The 22,238-nt window shown below is 58.4% G+C and overlaps 1 non-coding gene across 1 annotated transcript; it reads left to right on the forward strand.

Annotated features, from left to right (window-relative positions):
* Positions 1-217: 217 nt before the first annotated feature.
* Positions 218-293, forward strand: MIR9297 (microRNA mir-9297). Its single transcript, NR_129028.2, is given in 1 exon segment — positions 218-293. It is a non-coding gene; the product is annotated as a microRNA mir-9297 (primary transcript).
* The last annotated feature ends 21,945 nt before the right edge of the window (positions 294-22,238 follow it).

Below are 22,238 nucleotides of genomic sequence, written 5' to 3' on the forward strand. Positions count from 1 at the left end.
GAACGTGTCAGGGAAGACTGCGCCCCGTGCTGGACCGAGGTTAGTGGGTGACAGTGGTCCCCACAGTGCCGAGCCCGAGAGCTGGGTGAGGCTGTGCCCTTGCTGGTGGCTTGACCCTCCTTGGGGCCCACCCCTAGGTGCTCTCGGAGCGGCTCCCTCCCCAGGGAGGCAAGCCATGAGTGGCTGCCAGGCCATCCCCCCTGGACACTGGGCTGGTCTCCGCTTGGTTTTACTTTCACTGGTTGGGGGGGAACGTGGGTCCCCAAAGCCCAGAGTCAGAGCCCTACGAGAACATCCCTGCTCCAGGACCACAGGGACTCGTGCCGTGAGGGGCTCCAGGATGCCCAGTGGGACAGTCTCGGCTGTGGGTCATAGGTCACATCTACAGGCTGTCAGTATGAGTGCGTTCCAGGCTCTTCCAAGGCAAACTTCCTCGCCTGCTCCCCAAAGTTCCCTGTGGAGACGTGGGGACTCAGGAGGCTTTGCTGGCTCAGGGTAGCCCCGCCCACCGGGCAAGGCCAAGGCCCCCACTGCGACAGTGGCTCCCCACTTTGCCCAGACAGAGGGCCCCACGGATGAGCTCTCTCACATGAAAAGCATAAGAACAGCAGGATTAGGCCTCCCAAACAACTTGAGAACCATCAGAGAATTCTGGACAGCGGTCCCCACAGGGCTCGGGCTGGGAGCAGGAGCTCACCCCAGGGACCTCTGCCAGTGGTGATGACAACACTGGGCAAGGCCAAGGGAGACTGTCTGAGGCCCTGGTTTCTTCCGGACCTTGGCCAGGGCAGAGCCCCAGGGCCGCCCAGTCCCCTCGCGCTCTGCCTGGGGAGAAGCAGGCAGGCTCAGCACATGAGTTCCCTTTGGGAGGCAAAGGATGCGATGGCTCCTTCCCTGGGGGCCAGGTCAGCTGGGCCTCGGCTTCAGCTACTTGAAACGGATTACTCGTTTGTGTGGTCCCTGCATGCCCTCTGCACCCAAGACACGGTCCCTGCACAGAGGCAGCAGATGTGTCGTACGTAAAAAGGGGTCCTGGGACATGGAACCCTGGGGGCAGGAGAAAAAGGAAGCTCACAGAGGTGTGCTCGCAGGAGATGCTGTCACCAGCGGCCATGGGGCCTTAGGCCACCAGGGAATTCTGGGCGCTGGCTTTAGGGTGGGACCAGTATGGGGCACATGGGAAGACTGGTAACGGGGCAGAGCAGCTCCCTGGCCATGTTGCCTGCCTTTGCCCCTGCATCCGCTCCGTCGGCCATCTCTCTGCAGCCACAAACCCCTGAGCCCGGAGAGCAGCTGCTGGCGATAAATGGGGCTGTGGGGTGGGGGTGGCGGGGAGAGAATCCCCATGGGCTTCCCAGTTTCTCTCCTGCCAGGGTGGTTCCAGAGCCCCTCAGCTGGGGGCTGGCAGAGGTAGGGATGCTGAGGTCCCGGGGCTCAGAGCTCGCCTTTCTGTCCTTTGCCCTGATCGGGCAGAAAAGCACCTCGGAGTGGCCGCCACCCGGACTGCAGTCTCGTGGGGAGCAGGGTGCGTTAGTGTACCCACCTCCCTCCACCCACCCAACCCCCGCCCACCCCCAGCTGCTTCTAAGCTGCCCGGCACTTAGCAGGGCTGACGTTGAGTTTGCTGTAGATCCACTGCTCCCCCTGCTCCCCCGGCTGCCCCAGTGAGAGGAGCCACTGGGGAGACACACCGATGGGGGGAGGTCCTCTGGTTTTGCTGCCCTGGTTGGTTTAGAATTTTGGGCTGACTTCTCCATCCCAGGGGTATTTTAATCACAACCTGGGCAAGTGTGGGCTTGAAGCCTGGAGGGCACGCCCTCATCTCACTGAGTGACCGGTTAGAACACCCCAGGACTGGTGTTTGTCTTCTGGTTGGAGAGGGAAGGATGGGTAACGCTTCTTGGCCAGATGAGATTAGGAGGGGACAGCCTGGCCAGGATGGGGGCGGGGTGGGGGGGTGGGGAGAGGGGCATAAAAGAGCAGGCAGCAGGCTGGGGCGAGCTGGAAATAACTCCCAACACAGGCTTGTCGGGCAGAGGCTTCCAGTGGCTGGGAAACCTCCAATTGGCTGGTAGTAACGCGCCAACCTGTTAAAATAAATTGATTAGCAAAGGATCTGCACGCAATGCTCTTTGGACTCTAACACGTGTTCCCAATAAATAATTCACGGAGTAGATATTAATTAGAAGGCGTGGGAGGAGGGGACGGCAGCTTAAAAAGTGCGCTGAGATGTTTCTTTGCCAAGAAATGCAAACCGAACCCGACCCAGAGGCAGAGCACGTGCTTCGAGCCCTGCCAGGGCCCTGGGCCTCAGCGCCCCTGCCCTCTGCCAGCCCCAGCCCAGGCCGCCTGGCTCTGGAACCACCCTGGCAGGGGAGAAACGAGGTGTTTGGGAAGTCCTCGGGGGGTCCCTCCTTCTCTCCCTTAGTCACCGGCCGCACACGTCACCCTGCCCTGCCCCAGCCCAGCCTCGCCCCGGAGGCAGCTCCTCGGGCAAAGCTGCCACAGCCCCCGCCCCTCTAGGGTGTCCATGGAATCCTAGAACGCAAGCACCTGCCGCCCCCTCCCTGCCAGCACCCGCTGAGCACTGGGAACAGCAGCATGTCCCCTCTGCAGCCTGGGGGCTCAGAGAGAGGGCAGGAGTCGGGGTCAGTGCTGGGACGATCCTAGGCCACCCAGAGGAGATGTCCCCCACCCCCTCACCCCCTTTTCCCAGCAGTTTCCTTTGCCATTCGGCTTCTTTTGTAACTGATCATTGCTTTTACCTTTGGAAGGATCAGGCCTTCTGGGGACCCACCAAGGGGCCTGTAGTTCCATTCCTGGGGGTGCTGACCTCTCCAGGCGGGTGGCCAGCTCTCTTCCATGGGCAGGGGAGGAGCTGCCTCACGGCCTTCGGGGGCAGGGGAAGTGAATCCATCTTATCTCTGGGTGAGCAGTTGGCAGCTCACTGCGACCACCCGGGAATGAGAAGATGCCCAGGAAGAGTACTGTCTACCCTTTGATGTCTGCTCTCCGTCAGTTTCCGGAGGAGGGTGAGGGCTGGAGCAGTGAAGCTGCCGGGTGGCCTGGGCCCTTAGAGGCCGCACCTTCACGCAGAAGAGGGTTCCGAGGTTCTGCTGGTGGACTGGGTGGCTAAGTGCTGCCTCCACTGGCACCTGAAGCCATTAGACCCAAGCCAGCCTCTAGCCGGCCGGAGGCAGCCACACCTGGGGGGCCCAACAGCAGAGAGAGCGCTGGCGGGAGGCACGCTGCCCAGGTGAAAGCAGCCCAGGCTCAGCCACACCTTTTTCTCCGTGAATTCACTGAGCACTGACCTCCTGAAAGCTCTGCTCCCCCCAGGACTGGCTCCAGACCCCCTTTGTATCAGAATTCCCCGCACTGTTACTGCACTAACCGTTCTCTGTCTGATGGGAGGTCTCTGAAAGGGAATGAATGTGACCGCCTGGAGGTCTCTGGGGTTGAGAAGAGAGCTGCTGGGCTCTCATTTCACACTTTCTGAAGCAAAATCCAGAAAGAAAGGGTGGTCTCCCAGGTAGATGCTCGCCTGGGGGCGGTGGGGGGGGGGACTCCCCTCTTTACCACAAGTTCAAACTTAGAGACCCAGCTGGGGGGCGCCTTAACCCCAGAGGTGCCAGGTTAGGTGGCCAGCACCTAGCGTGGACAGCACAGGGGTGGACTCCAGGGATGTCACAGTGGCTTCTGATGCCTGTGGGTGCTGGGCACGGAGGTGGTAATGCCGGGGTGATATCCAGCAACTAGAAGGGTTCAGGAATCTGGAGAAGCGGCTGCGTTTCTTTTCCCAATTAAAGGCAAGCTTAACAGAAAATGACAGATTAACAAATCAAAGTTCTCTTCCTAAATCTTTTTCTATTCCGCGCTCCACAGTAATGACTAGCTCTTAGAGTTATTCCTGCCAACATTTGCTTATCCCAAGGTGTTCCTCGGTAATTTTTAAACAAAGCATTAGAGAATCTCCGGGGACAGAGCTGACAGCTTTGATCTCTCTAGCTGCCCAGCCTTTCCTCTCCAGGGGCAGGGGATGGGGCTGCTTTTTAGAAATTACAGACTTTTTATCCCCAATACAAATTAGGCAGAATACAGTTCGAACCCACATAGTTAAAGATGACAACGGCACTCTTCTTCCGAGAGCCTGGTTTTAAAAGGTGCCTTTTGATATTCCAATTTCTTTATAATTTTGCCTTAGAACCGAATTCTTCCCCATTATAATCCGACTTAAAACAAAAAAGAAATTACTCACGCACTCCCGAAGCTGACACAAGCTTTACGCACAGTTGATCTGACCACCAGTACCGGTGCCGTTTTTTCCGCTCAGGCGAAACTTCTCCAGACGTCCCTGTCTCGGGCGTTTAATGCCGAGGGTCTTTCCCAGCATCTAGAAGCGTTCAGGAATCTGGAGAAGGCACTGCGGTGTAAATTAATAAAGAGACTAGAAATATAATGTACATTTGTAATCCATGGGGAGACAGAGGAGCTTAGCTGTAGGAACCAAGTTCTCCGAATCTCTGGACCCCTCACTCTTGGTGGTGAGGTCCCCGCTTCGAGCTGTTTCTTTGGTTGTGGATGGCTTGTAGTTCCAGCGCTGCTTGATGGGCTGCTTCTTTCAGAGACTGATACCGAGTGTCAATGTGGCCTCCAGCCAGTGTGCTTTGATAGACGATCAGACGCCAAGTGCAATAGCCGATAGCCGGGGGATTGTCCGTGCCTATGCGGGTCACCCCAGGAAGCCCTAGAACCAGAGCAATCGGGGCCTAGATTCCGTGTTTTTGCAGATTCCTCACACAATACTCAAAATGGGCCATTTCTTTTTTTTTTTAATTTCTTTATTGATTAAGGTGTCACATATTTGTCCTCATCCCCCCATTCCCATCCCCCACCCCACCCCCCTGTTGTCCTTAACCATTGGTTAGGCTCATATGCATGCACACAAGTCCTGACCAAAGATCAGTCCTTTGGTTGATCTCTCCCCACTACCCCAACCCCCACCCTCCCCTACCCTCCCTCTGAGGCCCGACAGTCCGATCGATGCCTCCTTGTTTCTGGGTCTGTTCTTGTTCATCAGTCTATGTTGTTCATCATTTCCCCTAGATGAGCGAGATCATGTGTTACTAGAAATATACTTATAAGAACTGAATGTGAGACGAGCAATAATAGTTATGCTGACAGGCAAATGAATCAGTCTGTAGTGAGTTTCTTTCTGGACCAACAGTTCTTTTGAGACACAATTTCAATGTCCACCAGTTCCTTATGTGTACATGTCGGCACTGACTTTTCAGCTTTGGATGGTGGATAAATGGTGGTAATGCAGGTCCGACTCCCTCTGGTTTGGTCTCACCCGGACCCAGGGGCGCGGCTTCACCTGGACTCAGGGGCACGCGGCCTCACCCGGACCTGGGACCCAGCATCATCCGGGCCCCGGGGCGCACGGCCTCACCCGGACCCAGGTGCACATGGCTTCACCCGGACCCGGGATCCAGCCTCACCCGGACCCGGGCTCCAGCCTCACCCTGACCCAGGGGCACGCGGCCTCACCCGGACCCGGGATCCAGCCTCACCCGGATGCAGGGGTGAGTGGCCTCTCAAACGGGCCATTTCTTCCCTTGTTCATTTGTCTCGAGCAAGCAGATGGATTTTTATCTCCCCACCCTCATTAGTGATAATGTAAATCAGAACATTTCTAACCATCAATAGTCCAGAAAATCGTGACTGTTCAACGGCTCCTGCAATGATTGTATCTCTGGACCCCTCGCTCTTTATTAACACAAATTGTCCTAAGGGTAAGGTTTGGTATACAGTAGGCATTGTTGGATTGGGGGAACTGCCTTCGGCTATTTAGGTGTTTGGCCAGCAGGAGGCAATAACGTAGATTAAAATGCCCTCAGCTGTCGGGCAGCAGGCAATCATTTATACATCCTTTTCAGGTTTGGGGAAATGCCCTTGGCCATTCCAGTAGGTAATAATATATGATTCAGCCCTGCTGAAGCCTCAAGTTTCCATCAGCCTTTTGATGAAACTTCTGGCATTTATGACCTGCTGGAATTAGCCTCCGGCAAGGTGGCAGCAGGTTGCCTATTTCTTGGAGAACTTTTAAGAACTCACACTGTGGGCCTCAGGCTGCAGACGGTGGGACGGCAGGGAAGTCCCCTGTCTTGGCATTTCTTGTGTTAGCTGAGGGGGTTGAGGTATCACATACAGGACTAAGGAGGTGCTGGGAAGAGAAGGGCCGCCTAACGTATTTCGAACTTCGGTGCTGGGAGTAAATCTTTTGGGGGTAGAGGCAGGGCACCCCTCCTAGGGGAGGCAAGGAGAGCTCAGTCCCTGGCTGGAGGTCAATATGGGCTCTGGGCAGAGAGTGTGCAATTCTTGGCAGAATGAATTGGAGGGCGGCTGGGGTCGGGGGCCAGACCTTATGTCGCCTGTTCTGTCGTTTAGGGTGGTCCCTGTGGGGGCCTCTGAGTAGTCGGGGCAGCCAGTGGTCAGACCTCCATGTGCTGAGATTTAAGATGGATGATGGGGCCAGTGGCAGATGGCCAGGTTAAGTCGCTTTGTTTTACCCACAGGGATCAACATTCTTAGCTTCCACTGAGAGGTGCCCGTGTTTCAAGAGCAGAAAATACCAATGGATGGAAAATAGAAACCTTCCCACTTTATGTAATGAGGAAGCATTGCCTGGCACAGGTCCCACAGGTGGGGGCACATGCCTCCGGATGTCAGAGGTGGGCGTGGCAGAACAGAGGAGGAGATTGATTGGTCAAAGCAAACCCTTCCCCGCTGCTGCCCAGATGGACAGCTCTCCCTCCGGGGCCTGGCGGGAAGATGTTGAGAATCCAGCCGGGAAGAGGCGCCTCTGCAAAGGCAGGATGTAGGGCTGGAACCGGCTAACCAATGAGAGGCTCTGCTTCCTTCTCCTCCCATCAGTGCATCCTAACTCTGCGGCCCAGTGGTCCGAGGGGGCGAGGCGTGGGGAACCGATGTTTTTCTGTAATTTCCTGTCGCTAGAAATGCAGGCACAGTCCCGAGCAGGAGCCTCACAAAACACACGTCTTATTTACCCAGCGCCTGCCTCGCCACCTCAGGCTTCCCAAGCCCTTGGCTGAATAGAGACTGTCTTCCTGAGGCGCCTGACTCCCCTCTGCTGGGCGTCCGTTCCAATGTGGAGCGCTCTTCCCCACCCCCTGCTCATCTGCTCAAAGCCCGCCCAGGTCTCAGCTCCAGTGGTTTCCTGGGAGCTCCTGCCTGGGGCCTGGGCCCTGGCGGCGTCAGGGACATCCCCAGGAGCCACTCCCTTGTGGCATCCAGCACAGTGGGAATCATCCATTTATTTGTGTGATTATTTGATTAATGTCTCTCTCCCCTCTAAGACTGAACTTGCCTGGTTCGTCTCACCGTTTCCCCCAGCCTCTCTAACGCCCGGCACGTAGTAGGTACTCAATAAATATTTGTAGAATGCGTGAATGAGGGGGCGATAGGAGTTCCTTTCCTCACACTCACCTGTGCGGCCCTCACCATCGGGCAGTTCCCTGGAATTGCTGGCTGCCTGGCTCCAGGAGGAGCGGGGAAGGAAGTGGGGCTGGAGCTGCGGGCGGGACCTAGAGATCCATCTGAGGGCCATTAGCATAGAGATGACAAAGGAGCCCCCAGAGCCAGAGGGGCACTCAGGAACAGCATTCCGGGGCTGAGCAAAGAGGAAGATGGGCCACTGTAGAGGGTGGAGGAGGTTTGAGAAGAAGAGGTAAGAGATCCAACGGCAGAGCTTGAAGGTGGAAGTGGGGGCGGGGCTGCGATGCCCATGTCATGAGGCTGGTTCCCTGGCGCCTGCCCAGGTGAGCTGTGGGTGGCAGGGGATCTGGGACAGCCTCTTTGGAGGCCATTTTAAACTTAAAAGGTGGCTGCAAGCTGGGGACTCTCTCCAACAAAAGTACACAGCCCTGTGAGGATATGCATACAAGGAGAGCTGTGAACGCATCACAATGTTAAAACATTGGAAGCAACCAAGTGGTTAACTGGGGAGTAGCTAAATCCATGGCACATTATTCACAGGACGGGAGACAGGGCAGCCTCCCGAGAGTGTGAGGGGGACACGCACCGATGGGAAACCCCTGGATGCGTTAATGGAAAGAGCGAGCTATAGAACATGTGTGCCAGGCTCCCGTTTCCGTGGTGTTTTGTTGTTTGTTGTTCTGCAGAAGTTCGGTGTTTCATCCTTGACTCCGGGCACTAATGAGGACTTCTTTGAGAATGTGCTGAGCCAGGAGGGAAGTCCTCTGTGCTTCCCTGGCTCTCAGGGAACCTGGACGCTTAACGGTTGGGCCATGCCACGACCCTACAGGCAAACATTAATTCACATAATGAGACCAGCTGTAAGTAGCTGTACTTACACATGACGCTATATCTAATGGGGAGTCATCTGCATGCATGATTCTCAAGCCAGCTGCTCCTTGAACGCATTAAACCGGTTTTCCGTAGCTCTTATGTGTGAGCTGTGTGTAGCGTTCCGACACAGCTGTGTGTGCAGAGTGGCGTGTTAGAGTCCAAGGTGATGAGGTGTGTCCTCGGGTGCGGTGATCCTGCTTGAACTAGACCCAGATCCTGTGGCAGCCAGAGTACCACCGAGCCACCTGCCTCGAGCTGGCTGCAGCTCTAAAGAGCTGGCAGGAGGCGGGAGCCACACGGATCATCAGTGTAGTTCCTCACAGTGAGCGAGGGGTGCTCGCCCGTCTTCGTTATGTAGGAGGAGGAGAGAGGAACCTGCCCTCAGTCACGGTGCCGCACGTCCAACCCCTAGAGCAGCGAGGGGGGACTTCCTGCAGAGCCTCCGGCCCAGCTCCCCTTCATCACGGTGCGCCGAGGGCGGTAGGCGTCCGTGTGAGCCGGTTAGGCCCCATTTCTGTTTTAAAACAAACCTCTGTCTGTGTGATTAAAACTGCATAGAATTGTGTGCATAATAAAGGGGTCTGGGAGGGTACGTACAAGCCCCGCCTTTACCACTGTTTCCTCGGGAGGATGGGACTCGGGGGCAGGTAAGCGTGGCCCTCCGTGGTGTGGTTAGAACGCGCACGCATCTCTTCCGCGAGGAAAAGGACAGGGAACGGTTGTTGATGTGGAATGAAGAGGGAACCTGCCCCCTGGGGCGTCAGAGAGGCAATTGCACGGGTGGAATGGATAGGAGCGATGGGCGAGCTGTCTGCAGACTTCGAAGGTCTTTCCAGAAGTTTTCTGGTGAATGGCCTTTTTAAAAGAGGATGCAGGAAGATGCGTGGTGGAGGGAAGGTTTTGTGATCTAGTGGGAGGTGTTGGCACATTGGTAGGCTGAGGGGCGACAGGCAAGATCAGAAGTAATTTCACAGGACATCGCGGGAGGGATACCAGCCTGGGGTGTACCAGACCCAAAGCCCAAGTGGAGGAATTACCCCAAAAAGAGTGAGGACCTGTAGTGAGGTGGGTAGGGGAACGCAGGTAGAAACCATGAGATGGGGGGGCCAGGGCGGGAGCTCCAAGCTGAGGGCCCGGGTTTTATCAGTGAACAGGCTGGATGTGTGCCGGACAGTGAGCAGGCGAGGAACGGACAGTGGTGAGCACAGAGGCAAACTCTGGGGATGGCGTACGAGGTCAGTAAGCTGACCGCCGGCTGGCAGAGGGAGAGCCAGCGGGTTGTTGGTGAAACGCTGTAGGAGCACCCCGGGTCTGCGTTCTTCTCTTGCAGAGCTCAAGTGCAGGTCCAGAAAAAATGAAAAGTCACGTTGTTCCCACGGGGGACCAGCCAGGCGAGCCGCACAAAGGGCGGGAGGGACTGGGCCGTCAGGTGCAGAAACAACATGACGTTGTTCACGTAAAAACCCATTGAAACCTGTAAGGAATTTTTGTGAGTTTATTTGAGCCAAACTGTCGGCATATGCCGGGAAGCAGAACCTCAACGAATTGAGATAATGCTCCAGAGAATGGCGGGTTACATCTGTATTTATACATTGTAATCAAAGGAGGGACATAGGTGGGCTACATGAAATCCATTGGTGATAGATTAAGGAGGTGGGATAAAGCAAAAGGGGGGGAAACCCCTGGGATTGGATAGAAGGTAAAATGATAGACACATACTTAGGTGGGTGCAGGGACAATTAACATGATAATGAAGGAATTTATGGTATCTGTCCTGGCGCCCACCACATTAGGTTGTGCCCCAAGGGGCTCCAGAAAAAGGGAAGTTACAAGTTACCCAGACATTTCAAGGGTATGTTATCACAGATGCAAAAAGACAGATGGGCTCAGTTAAGGTAAAGGTTGACATTGTCAGTGAAGATACCGGCCTAGGATGTAAATGCCCACCATCACTGCTTTAGTTAAAGTTTAATTTCAGACCGTCCTCTGTGGTTCCTTTAGGTCTCTGAGTTTGTAAGACTGCCATGCAGGCCTCCCTGAGCTTGTCAGGTCAGCATGTGGCCCCTTTCGTCCACAACATGGAGCAGGAGACTGAACGTTGGGAGGAGCAGCCATGGAAGCATTTGGAGAGAAGGGAATTTGGGGAGCAGGGATGGGGCTCCTTAGGTAAAATCAGGGTTTAAGGGCTGGCTGTGGGGAGGGTTTGCAGGAAAAGAGGAGGGGACAAGGTTCCTTGGGAGCTGTTAAAATTGTAGAGGTGGGGCAGCATTGGGGCCCAGATAAAACCCGTGATTCTGCGGCCAGAGGTCTCCATCCATCCATTCAACTAATATTTATTGAGCACCTACTATGTGCCAGGCCTAATCCTAAGCCCTCGTGGAGGCGAAGTGGCAGCCACTGGGTTGTTAGTGGATGAAGATGTGGCACGGGGGGCTCCAAGGGGAAGAGGAAGCATGACGTGGGAAGGAGTTAGAACAGTCTGGAAGGCGAGGCAAGCAGCGGGCAGGGCGTGGGGACAGGACGAAGGGCAGCCCCTCTGTTAGAAGAGTCGGAGGAGCACCATCAGGGAAAGGCAGGCTTCAGCTGCGGTGAAGGAGGGGAGCTAGTGTGTTCTGAGGTTCCTCCTTGCAACCAGCCTGCTCTCCCCACCTCAGGCCTCACGGAATGGCAAGGGGCTGACAGAGGGGACAGGCAATTCTCTCCTCACACACCTCGAGGCTCCATCCGGGACTGTGACACTCCTCTGTGACTTCAGCTCTGGGTCCTGGCCCTCAGCCATTGTGTGGAAGTGGAGAGAAACAAGAGGGGACAATAAGGCCAGATCCGGGGCTAGGAGAGCGAAGGGCCCAGGAGGAGAGGGTGAGAACTGAGCAGGAGGAGCCAGGAGATATCCCTACAGAAGGGGTAGGCGAAGGGGTAGGCGCAGAGAGGAGCAGGGCTGGGAGACCCGCAGCTGCGGAGGGGTGGGGCAGGCCCAGCCACTGGCTCTGCCATGTCCTAGGGTTCCCTCCAGTGGCTTCCCCTGTCCCTCAGGCCACCTTACAGCCCTGGGTGAGGAAGAGGCCTGGGGGCTGCGGGGCCAGGGGATGGTGATGGTGATGACCCGATGGCCCAGGTCCACTCCCTTTCCTTTTACAAACACCTGGCATTGCCCAGGCTGCCACCTCCCATGTGCTGGGTCGCTGCTTTCACTCTGACCTGTTCCTACCTGCTGACCTTGAGCATCTGTTCTTCATCCCCCTCTATTGGGGAGCGGTGGGTCTCCCCACGCACCCACGGCGCGTCCATGGCAGTCCTGACAATCAAGCTGTGCTCTCAGATTCCAGACAAAGCTCCAGGCAGGACTCTGCCCTGGGACGCGCCCCTTTGAGTCTGGAATGGTCCTTCGGAGGGCGGGAGGGGAGCGGAGTTCCTGCGGGTGGCTTTTCCTCCTTCGCCCTCCGGCTTTGGGACGCCCTGAGGCCCCAGCAGCTGGTCAGGTGCTCTCCTCCTCCCAGCCTCTTCCTCCAGCTGAGATGGGCCGGAGCGGAGAGAGCACTGGGTTGGGCGTCACTAGAGTTGGGGCCCGTTTCCCATTCAGTGGGACACAGACCACCTCTGGGAACCGTTCTCTGCAGAAACGCGTTCAGTTCTGCCTCTGGGTTTTGCTTTTGGTGATCATCGCTCTAATCTGTACACGTTTCACGCCCCTTCTGTCGGTCTCAGATTTCCTCCTCCTTAAAGCCCAGCCCCAGCTGCCCGCCAGCCTGCTCCCTCCGAGGCGCAGTTGAAGGCCAGCGGGGGGCAGGGGAGGGGGGACCCGCGGAGGGAGGCCTTCCCGGCTTCAAGCACAAGGTCCCCTCGAGAGTGGGCTTTGATGGGTGATGACCCCGACCACACCAGAGGCGGGCGAGGAGGGGGAGGTGTGGAGGCTCCGGGACCGGCCCGGTCCGCCAGGTTTGCTCCCTGGTGCCTGTGGCAGTGCCAGCGAAGGCTCGCCCCTTTATGTTTTGATGGCACAGAAGCCTCACCTGCCCCGTCCCACATTCTTCTCCAGAGCCTCCCTCCACCCGTGGCAGCTCCTCCGCCGTGGGCTGGCGCAGGAGGCTGGCCTGAGTGGAGCAGGACGGCTCCCAGTGGGTCGGGAGGCACCGGCCGAGGTCAGGAGGTGAAGGTGACCCGCAGCATGAGCACTGGTGGCCGAGGTGGCTGCCTCTCCACAGCCGCCCGCTCTGGTCTCACACCTCCCAGGTTAGACTTCCCCCTGAAGCCTCCGCCACGGGAGTCAGCGGCCGCGCCTTTGTTCCCGCGGCTCCCTGGCTGGCACAGCCCTCCCTGGGCCTCCCCGTTCTCAGGCCCACGTTTCCTGCTGGTGAACTCTCACACGCCCCAGTGGGCACGTGGCTGCTCAGGAGGCAGGCTGCTCGCTCTGCCAGCGGCCGGCCGGTCCGCGGGGTGGGCCTCTACATTGTGTGGTCTTGTTGGCAGCGGCGGGGCCACGCTTCCTGGGTTTGGCTTCGGAAGAATTCAGAGCCAAGAACTCCAGGGCCACGGAGTCTATTCAGGGAGCCACGCGGAGTGCGCTCCAAAGACGGAGCGGGTGGCCCCCGGGCTGCCCTGGGCACTGGCAAGGGCTCCCTCAGCCGGGAGGGGCCGACTCGTCCTTTTTCTATTTTTGTTAATAACCAAATTTTAGTGAACTACTGCTACAAAGAACCTGAGCAAGAGGGGAGGTGAAATTCGGGGCAGCTTAGTTCTCAGAATAAATTGTAAATAAACGTTTGGATTTTGAACTACCTCCTTCATTAGGTTGACCTGTGGTCTCCTGTCCTTGTGTGGGAGTCACACTACACGATTCTCTGTCCCCCCTCCCGCCCCCGCCCCCGTTCTGCCTCTAAGGGGTCTAAGCCACAGGGCTAACGAGGGGTGGGGAGGGGGAGGCCCCAGCCTATAACGGTTCTCTTCTCTGGATTTGCCCGTTGCTGGGCACGGGACTTGCCGCCCTGGCGACATGCGTACCCGGCCTCCTCCTGCTCTGCTCACGCCTCATCTGCCAGTCTGGACTGCGGAAACCTCCATGGCTTTCTCAGCATGAAGTCTGAATGTGCTTTTGTTAAAGAGGCGTCTCCCTGGGGTGCTGAGGCTCTCCTGGGCCCCAAGGGGGGATGGCTGGCCAGGAAGCCTGAACTGGGGGAGGGTGGGACCAGGGAGGGAGGGGGGTGCCCCATGGTGGTGTTGCTGAGAGCAGGGGCCCGGGGAAGGAGATTAACCCTGAACTTGAGGAAAGTTGCCGCTTCAGGGGCCGGCACAGGAAGAGAACCGGAGCGGGAGACCCGCAGGGCGGAGGTGTGGGTGCAGAGGGAAGGACATGGCTGACCCAGAGGTCAGGAGGCTACACAGAGCACCCGGGACCATGGCAATGCCGCCGGGAGACCTGCTGTGAGCCATGACTAGCAAGGCTGGTGCTGACGGGGGCTGCCTGTGGCCTCAGAGAGGGAGGAGGCTGAGGGCTAAGTCCTAGACGCTGGGTGGGAGGGGTCCTGGGCCCACCCCCACTCCTGGACACCTTGGGAAAGAGGGGAGTGAGGGGAGTGAGGTGGGGCAGGTGAAGGCCCCGTGACACAGCTGCCCTTTTACAGTTTGGGGGGTAACGGTTGCAAGAAGTCTGGATGTGTCACAGCCGAGTGAGCGCGTGGGCACCGAGGCCACGCTGCCCTGGACGGCAGCTCACCTGAGCGGCTCAAGCCAGAGGCCGGCAGCGTTAAGGCTGAAGGACCAAATGGGGCCTGTGCCGGGCTGGGGGATGGTGAGGAGATGCCACGTACAGAAAACTGCCCAGCGGGGTGAGTGTCGCTGAGGGGCTTCTACGCACTGAGGGAAGGCGGCGAAGCCCAGATGTTGAGAGCAGTGGGGTCCGGGACCTGGAGCTCTCAATGCGAGGCAAATGGGGGGCGTTTTTATAATGGCCACTTGACTGTCTTTGTAAGCAGAAAATAAAGAAAAAGAAAGGCTGCCCAATGCCATCGCCAGTACAATGGACAAATAAACTGTGGTCTATTCCTACACTCGGGGCGAGGCCACGCCTGCCGGGGCAGGGGGCAGGGGGAAGCGGCGCAGCTCAGAACGTGGGAGGCTAGCCACGCTTTGTGACGGTTTGTGTAACAAGAAGTAGGAAGACATACTTGTGGGCAAGGGTTAGCAGAGCGATTACTCAGGGGACAGAGACGCAGAGGGAGGAGCCTCCGGGGCGGCTGCTCTTCCCCGAGCTGATCTCAGGCTCGTTCCGCGGGCCGTGGAGGTGCGAAAGGCATTGGCCCGTACATTTAGGGCATGGACACTTTCCTGCGTGATTCTGCTCCAATAGTTTACACACAAAAAAAGGGCCATGAGGCAATTCCACGGGTTCCAGGCAGCCACTCTGTGACCAGCTCCTCCAGATGCTGGGCAGCCACCGGCAGCGGCCTCCTCTTGTCTCCCACCCTCACCCCCGCGGGAAAGGCATTCCAGATGATCGCCACAACGTAAGCACTAAGGACCATTTCCCCGAGGGAAGCCTCAGCCTGTCACAGTGTCCCTGTGGCCAGGGGACAAGTATGGTCGACAGGCTGTGCGGGCTGCGCTGAGCAGGCCGTGAGGGCCCAGCGGCCCGGTCCTCCCTGGGCTGCCTTTTCCTAATTCGCCCAAAGGTGCCCAAGAGATTGTCTGCAAGACGTCAGAGCCAAGTGCCAGCGCCGGCGCCGAGAGCACACCGTCCTGGACAGCAGCTCCTGGGGTGCAGCTCCTGGGGTGCAGCCTGCTGGCTTGAGGCTGACAGACCGAGAGGCGACTGGTCCCCGCTGGAGGTTGTTGGCCAACATTGGTTAGGTCTCACAGTGTCTGGACCAGAAAAAGAGGGGGCCTGAGGGTGTAACCGTGGGTTACACCAATAGTGAGGGTGTAAAAGCTGTTATTTTCAAAGCACTGGCAGGGCACGTCTGTGACAGGCAGGAGGAAAGCCTCTCCTGGCCGCAGCTCCTAGGCAGCCGCGTGACGGGCCAGTTTGGACAGCATTCAGCGTGGTCAGCGGTCCTCCTCCCTCGCCCCTGTGTCACCGGCAGACCCCGTGCATGTCTGTCATCAGTTTGCAAGACTCGAATGTCTGAGTCGGGCGTCCCATCGGCCGCCTGTCACTGATGGAAGCCTCTGCAACCCATTCGTTCTCTAGTTCCTGTGCGTGACGGCTGTGGGCCCGTGACGGCTGTGGGCCCGTGACGGCTGTGGGCCCGTGACGGCTGTGGGCCCGTGACGGCTGTGGGCCTGTGACGGCTGTGGGCCCGTGACGGCTGTGGGGCCTGTGACAGCCTGTGACGACTGTGGGCCCGTGACGGCTGTGGGGCCTGTGACGGCTGTGGGCCCGTGACGGCTGTGGGGCCCGTGACGGCTGTGGGGCCCGTGACGGCTGTGGGCCCGTGACGGCTGTGGGGCCCGTGACGGCTGTGGGCCCGTGACGGCTGTGGGGCCTGTGACGGCTGTGGGGCCCGTGACGGCTGTGGGGCCTGTGACGGCTGTGGGGCCCGTGACGGCTGTGGGGCCTGTGACGGCTGTGGGGCCCGTGATGGCTGTGGGCCCGTGATGGCTGTGGGCCCGTGACGGCTGTGGGGCCCGTGACGGCTGTGGGGCCCGTGACGGCTGTGGGGCCTGTGACGGCTGTGGGGCCCGTGACGGCTGTGGGCCCGTGACGGCTGTGGGGCCCGCAGGTTCGGGGAGCCGAGCCCTCTGCCCACGGTGGCTGCATTGGCTGCCGGAGGCATCTGGCCAGGGGCCTAGACTTTTCCTTCTGCAAGATATGTTTGTTTGGGGTTGATGCTTTTTCTTCCTGTTTTCAAATACACTCCTTGGCTTCTTGGGAGGGTTTTCTCTTTAAACAGCTCCTTTTGGTATTTCCTTACCACCGGCACATTTCATCCTGTTCCTCCTGCACCCCGGAGGGGCACCTGGTGGCGGGAAGAGCCACGTGCTGCCCAAGGGCCCTCCCACCTGGGTCTGCGGCTCCAGAGGAGGAGGCAGCCTGCCTCCTGCCTTTATGAATGGGAGACTCTGGCCGTACCCAGCAGCGCCCCTGCCTGCCCGCCTGCCCGCCTGCCTGCCCGCCTGCCTGCCCGCCTGCCCGCCTGCCCGCCTGCCCGCCTGCCTGCCCGCCTGCCCGCCTGCCCGCCTGCCTGCCCACCTGCCCACCTTCCCGTCTGCCCGCCTGCCCGCCTGCCTGCCCCCCTGCCCCCCTGCCCCCCTGCCCGCCTGCCCCAGGAGGCAGCGGGGGAGGGAGTCAGGAGAGGGAGTTTTATCCTGAGCAGTGAAAAGGCATCTGACTGACAGGCAGCAGGTGGAACTTGTGATCTGGAAAGCGGTGCACCTGGAAAAGACAGCATTCTAGAAAGCTCGGGGCGCGGGGCCATGAGGAAGATGAGACTGACTTATTGAAAACAAGTCCGCCATGGCGGTGACAACTGTTTTCGGACCCCGCTTAACCAACGGGCCTGGCCTCCGTGCTCTGCCTCCCAGCATCTCCAGTCCTCAGAGCTGCCTGCCTCCCAGCGGTGCCTCCCGTAACCCCCTGCACTCCCTCCCCTGGAGCCCTAACCCCCTGCCCTCCCTCCCCTGGAGCCCTAACCCCCTGCACTCCCTCCCCCGGAGCCCTAACCCCCTGCACTCCCTCCCCCGGAGCCCTAACCCCCTGCACTCCCTCCCCTGGAGCCCTAACCCCCTGCACTCCCTCCCCCGGAGCCCTAACCTTCTGCACTCGCTCCCCCGGAGCCCTAACCCCTGCACTCCCTCCCCTGGAGCCATAACCCCCTGCACTCCCTCCCCTGGAGCCATAACTCCCTGCACTCCCTCCCCCGGAGCCCTAACCTCCTGCACTCCCTCCCCCGGAGCCCTAACCCCCTGCCCTCCCTCCCCCGGAGCCCTAACCCCCTCCACTCCCTCCCCCGGAGCCCTAACCCCCTGCACTCCCTCCCCTGGAGCCCTAACCCCCTGCACTCCCTCCCCCGGAGCCCTAACCCCCTGCCCTCCCTCCCCCGGAGCCCTAACCCCCTCCACTCCCTCCCCCGGAGCCCTAACCTCCTGCACTCCCTCCCCCGGAGCCCTAACCTCCTGCACTCCCTCCCCCGGAGCCCTAACCCCCTGCCCTCCCTCCCCCGGAGCCCTAACCCCCTGCACTCCCTCCCCCGGAGCCCTAACCCCCTGCACTCCCTCCCCCGGAGCCCTAACCCCCTGCACTCCCTCCCCTGGAGCCCTAATCCCCTGCACTCCCTCCCCCGCAGCCCTAACCCCTGCACTCCCTCCCCTGGAGCCCTAACCCCCTGCACTCCCTCCCCTGGAGCCATAACTCCCTGCACTCCCACCCCTGGAGCCCTAACCCCCTGCACTCCCTCCCCTGGAGCCATAACCCCCTGCACTCCCTCCCCCGGAGCCCTAACCCCCTGACTCCCTCCCCTGGAGCCCTAACCCCTGCACTCCCTCCCCCGGAGCCATAACCCCCTGCACTCCCTCCCCTGGAGTCCTAACCCCTGCACTCCCTCCCCCGGAGCCCTAACCCCTGCACTCCCTCCCCCGGAGCCATAACCCCCTGCACTCCCTCCCCTGGAGCCCTAACCCCCTGCACTCCCTCCCCCGGAGCCCTAACCCCCTGCACTCCCTCCCCTGGAGCTGGGCCGTGTTCCCAGGCGGAGACTGATTTCTCCGCTGGTGGCGGGTGCAGAAAGAGGCACACACTTTGTCTTTGCTTTTCTGCCACGTGCTGGGCCAGATTACATGGGTGAGTTTCATTGTTGCCCCTGTTTCCTTCGAACCCTTTACATTTCCTCCTGGCCACTCACTGTGGGCAGAAACCAATCAGAACCGCCAGGCAACTCAGCGCCATTCAGCCACCCCCTGCGTGCGTTCCTTTGGGTCTCAGAGGCCCTGCATCCCTCTCCGCCCCCTCCCCTCACTGACTGACCAGGAGTGAGCAGGAGGCATGTGATGTGGGACAAAAGGGAACAGCAGGCACCCCGTGGGAGGGGCAGAGGAGGGGAGCCCCTGCCTGCCAGCCCAGGCAGCGAGGGCAGCAGCAAGCCCCTGTGTGGGCAGATTGGGGGTCAGAGGTTCTAGAAAAGGGATTGGGCTCCAACAAAGGTAGACCCAACATAACATCCCATAGTTTCTTTTCTCTCTGGAAATAATATATTCAGGATTATAGAGTGTATTTTTAATAATTGGTGCAAAGACTGGATTTATAGTCCTGTCTGGCATAAATCAGCCTCAAAACTATATTGGCAGAAATGTAAGTTGCATAATTGCTCAGTAGTTAAGCATACTTTTAAAAGTTATTCTTACTGAATTAATGGGGTGCCACTGGTTAGTAAAACGACATGGGTTTCAGGTGTACAATCCCCAGGCTGTGCATCCCGACACATTCATCTTCCAGAGTGCTGCCGGAACATGCCGGCGCGTGGAGGTAGGTTTGGCTCCTGGAGGTAGGGTTATGAAGGCATCGCTACACAATCTATGGTTTCACTTTTATAATGTGGGTGGTTTTGAAACCGGACAATCAATGGGTCCGCACTTGTCACTACTTGAGCCAATTCAGCAGAGACAGGGTTGAATCAAATCTGAGCGTTCATTCCAGTCCTGCCTGCGGTATGGGGGAGCAGCAGGTCATCCACTAAATCTGCTCTGCCCCCCAGAGACCAGCTGTTGTACAGGCAGGACCAGGATCTCATGGGGAAGTAGGGATTGAGGGCAGGGGAAGTAGGCCATGCAGGCTGGGTGGGTCCCATTGTTTGGGCACCAAGGTTGCTGATCTTTCCATGCTAATGGCAGCTCTTGAATGAGAGGGACCACTTCCAAGGTTGACTCCCAGGTCCAAGGTTGATTGTCAGATGGAGGGGCGGGGAGGGCAGGAGGCAGGGGGCGGGGTTGTGTGTGTGTGTGTGTAAAACTCCCAACCAGGTTAAAATGTCCTTTCTTTAACAACACAAGGCAATCATGTTAATAGATCATGATTAATATTCCCCATAACCATAGCTAGTCCCCAAAATTCTATTCCTGCCCCTTACAGTTTGGGGTAGCCAAGAGAAGAACTAAATCTTTACATGCTGAAGTAATTGTTCCTTTGAGAGTATTGGGCTGGATGCAAATGCAAACACAAAATAAAAAACAAATTCACCTGAAATTAAAAAAAGGGGGGGGGGGTTGCTGTGGAGAGAGTACGGCAGAGAGGGGGGCTGAAGAAGCCCAGCATTCGGAGGAGGAGGGCGGGCATGGAGCTTCGTGCTGGGAGGACACTCTGTCAGCCTGTGACCTGGGTCAGGCGTCTGGGTCTTGGAAGCAGAGAAGGGAAATGGGGGCCACCACCCTTGGGGACCACAGACGAGCAAATGATTGGCAACGTGGCAGAGCCTCTCCCCGGCCACCGGCCACCGTGGTGTGGCTCCTCCTGCACCAACAGCACAGCCCTGGGGGAGCCCATCCCAGTGTCAGAAAGAAGGGGAGCCCCCGAACCAGGGGTCCTGGTAGAACACAAAGGACACTCGGTGAGGGTGAGGCAGTGGGGGTGGGGCTGAGGCAGTGGGGGTGGGGGGATGGGGGTGAGGCAGTGGGGGTGGGGAGGTGGGGGTGAGGCAGTGGGGGGGGGGGGCTGAGGGCTCCAAGAAAGGAAGGCCTGTGGGAGGGTGTGGACTTGAAAGGGGCTGAGCAGGGACAGTGGGTGGGCTGCGCTTTGGAACTGCTGCTTTGTATATGGGACCAGAGAGCCCCTTAATCAGTCCTGTCCCTGCCAGGATGCTCAGAGGGCTGTGGAGGGCAGTGATCAGGTTTGGGGTGCAGGGAGGGGAGGGAAGGAGGTCCCTCCCAGGGCCCAGGGCTGGGGTCCACGGCAGGCTCCCGGGGCTGGAAGCAGGGAGCAGCCAGGTGCTCAGTGAACACAGGCCGAACTGAACCCAACAGTGGGCATGATGAACCACTCTTCAGAGGTTCTCGCCTCTCAGGGAGGGGAGCGGGGGAAGTGGGGAGAGGGACCCGTGTGATGTCAGCCAGGGCTCGACCTCCTCTTCGTAGCAACTGGTCTGAGTGGAGGCAGCAGGGTGGGGTGGTGGGAGCAAGGTTCCCCTCAGGGACCGGCCGGGCCGACACCAGGCAGAGGGGCTCCGGAGCAGCTTTTCCCGGGGAGCAGGCGCTCCCTGCCTCCTGCCCACCCCCCGGACTCCCAGGTGACAGAGGCTGTCTGGCTTCTCCTGACGCACTCTCCTCTGCACACTGCTGGCTCACGACCCTCCGCTCAGCTTGGTGTCCCCTCGGGAAGTCTTCTCTGAGGCCAAGCTCAGGGCCTCCCCACCACGCTGCCCCGTCCCCGCTGGTTCTGTTCTCTTCCGGGATTTATCACTTATGCCCTGGATTCCCCTTGTCCGTGTCCGAGTTCCGTGGTGGTGTCTGTCCCCCCTCCCAGGAAGGGGCTCTGTGCAGGCAGGTTCTGGTCGTCCTCGGCTGAGCCGTCCCTTCAGCGCCTCCCATGGGCTCTGACACGGGGCACTCAATGAGTATTTGTTGAATGAATGAATGGGTGGATGGCAACATAGGGACAAGCACCAGGTCTCTGGTGGGATGGGGCATAGCAAACCTCCTTGGCTCTCCTCCCGGGACCCCTCCAGGGAGCTGCCAGCTGGTAGCGAGGGCATACTGGGCCGGGCCGCCAGGCCTCGCTCCTGGTGATGGTATGCATGGGAGGCGACCTGTTTCACTTAAACCTGAACCCTTGGAGGCAAGGAAAGGAAGGACCAAAATGTGTCATCCTGTTCCCCCGCCCAGGTGGGGGTCTCTGAGGATGGGGTGATGGAAATGCGAGGTGTGGCGCTGTGTACAGTGAGCCTACAGGGGGTCACAGTCCTCGGGGGAGTGACCAGTACTGTGGGCCCTACCACCCAAGTTCAGGAAATGTCAGACAGCAGAGGCAGGGGTGGCGATGGGGAGCTCAGCGAGGAACTCAAGGACAGCACTGAAGGCCTCAGGTTTCTAGAATAGGTTAATGAAGCCTTTTTCTCTCTTCTAAGGGGCACCTTCCCTCTTTCTATACTTGCTAGGGAGCTCAAAACTTTACTTTTCAGAGAGAAAATATCTGAGTTTTGGGAAGAGGAACTTCAAGCTCATATCCATGGGGATGGGAATATTTGGGGCTGGAACCCTTCCCATACAAACGTGTCCTCTGAGAATGGTGGACAACATTACATGAAGAGCAAGGTGTGGGAGGGCAGGCTGCCCTTTACCCCACCATGTCCTGCTGGAGGCAAAGTCCAACAGTAGTTATTCAGCAGGACTGAAAATCAGCATAATATTGCCCTGCTGTTGGCCAAATGGCTCAAGGCAATCCCCTAACTGTTGTGGGGTCGAACCCTGGAGTCAAAAATAAGACCACCAGAGGCTGCTAGTTGGTTAAAAAAAGCAGGCGAGGATTTATTGAACTGGCCAGGACGGCCGCGAGGGCACCACACGCAGGTGGCCACCCTCACGACCGCGCTGTCCCAGGTGTAGGCAGTCCTTTTAAAGGTCTAAACCACAAGAATTTTCCTTTGTTCTAAATGCTAAATGCTAAATTCTAGACATTGGAATGCAGACTTATCTTGCGAAAGCAGATTGTACAAAAGCAGGACTGAGCAGGGTTAATAATCTCTAAAGGTAGTCAACTCCTGGAGCCACTGAGTCCGTGGGAATCCATCTCCTGTGGTTCTGGTCCACGGGCTCAGGAAAATGACCTTGTGATGTGGGATGGATTAATGTGAGTTTCCAGGTCTCAGTCTGGGGGCTGAGGTAACTACCCTATTGTTTAAGCAAGTAAGTGTGTGCAGACGTCAAAATAG

This window comes from Eptesicus fuscus, chromosome 10 (assembly GCF_027574615.1).
Source record: "Eptesicus fuscus isolate TK198812 chromosome 10, DD_ASM_mEF_20220401, whole genome shotgun sequence".
Classification (NCBI taxonomy): domain Eukaryota; kingdom Metazoa; phylum Chordata; class Mammalia; order Chiroptera; family Vespertilionidae; genus Eptesicus; species Eptesicus fuscus.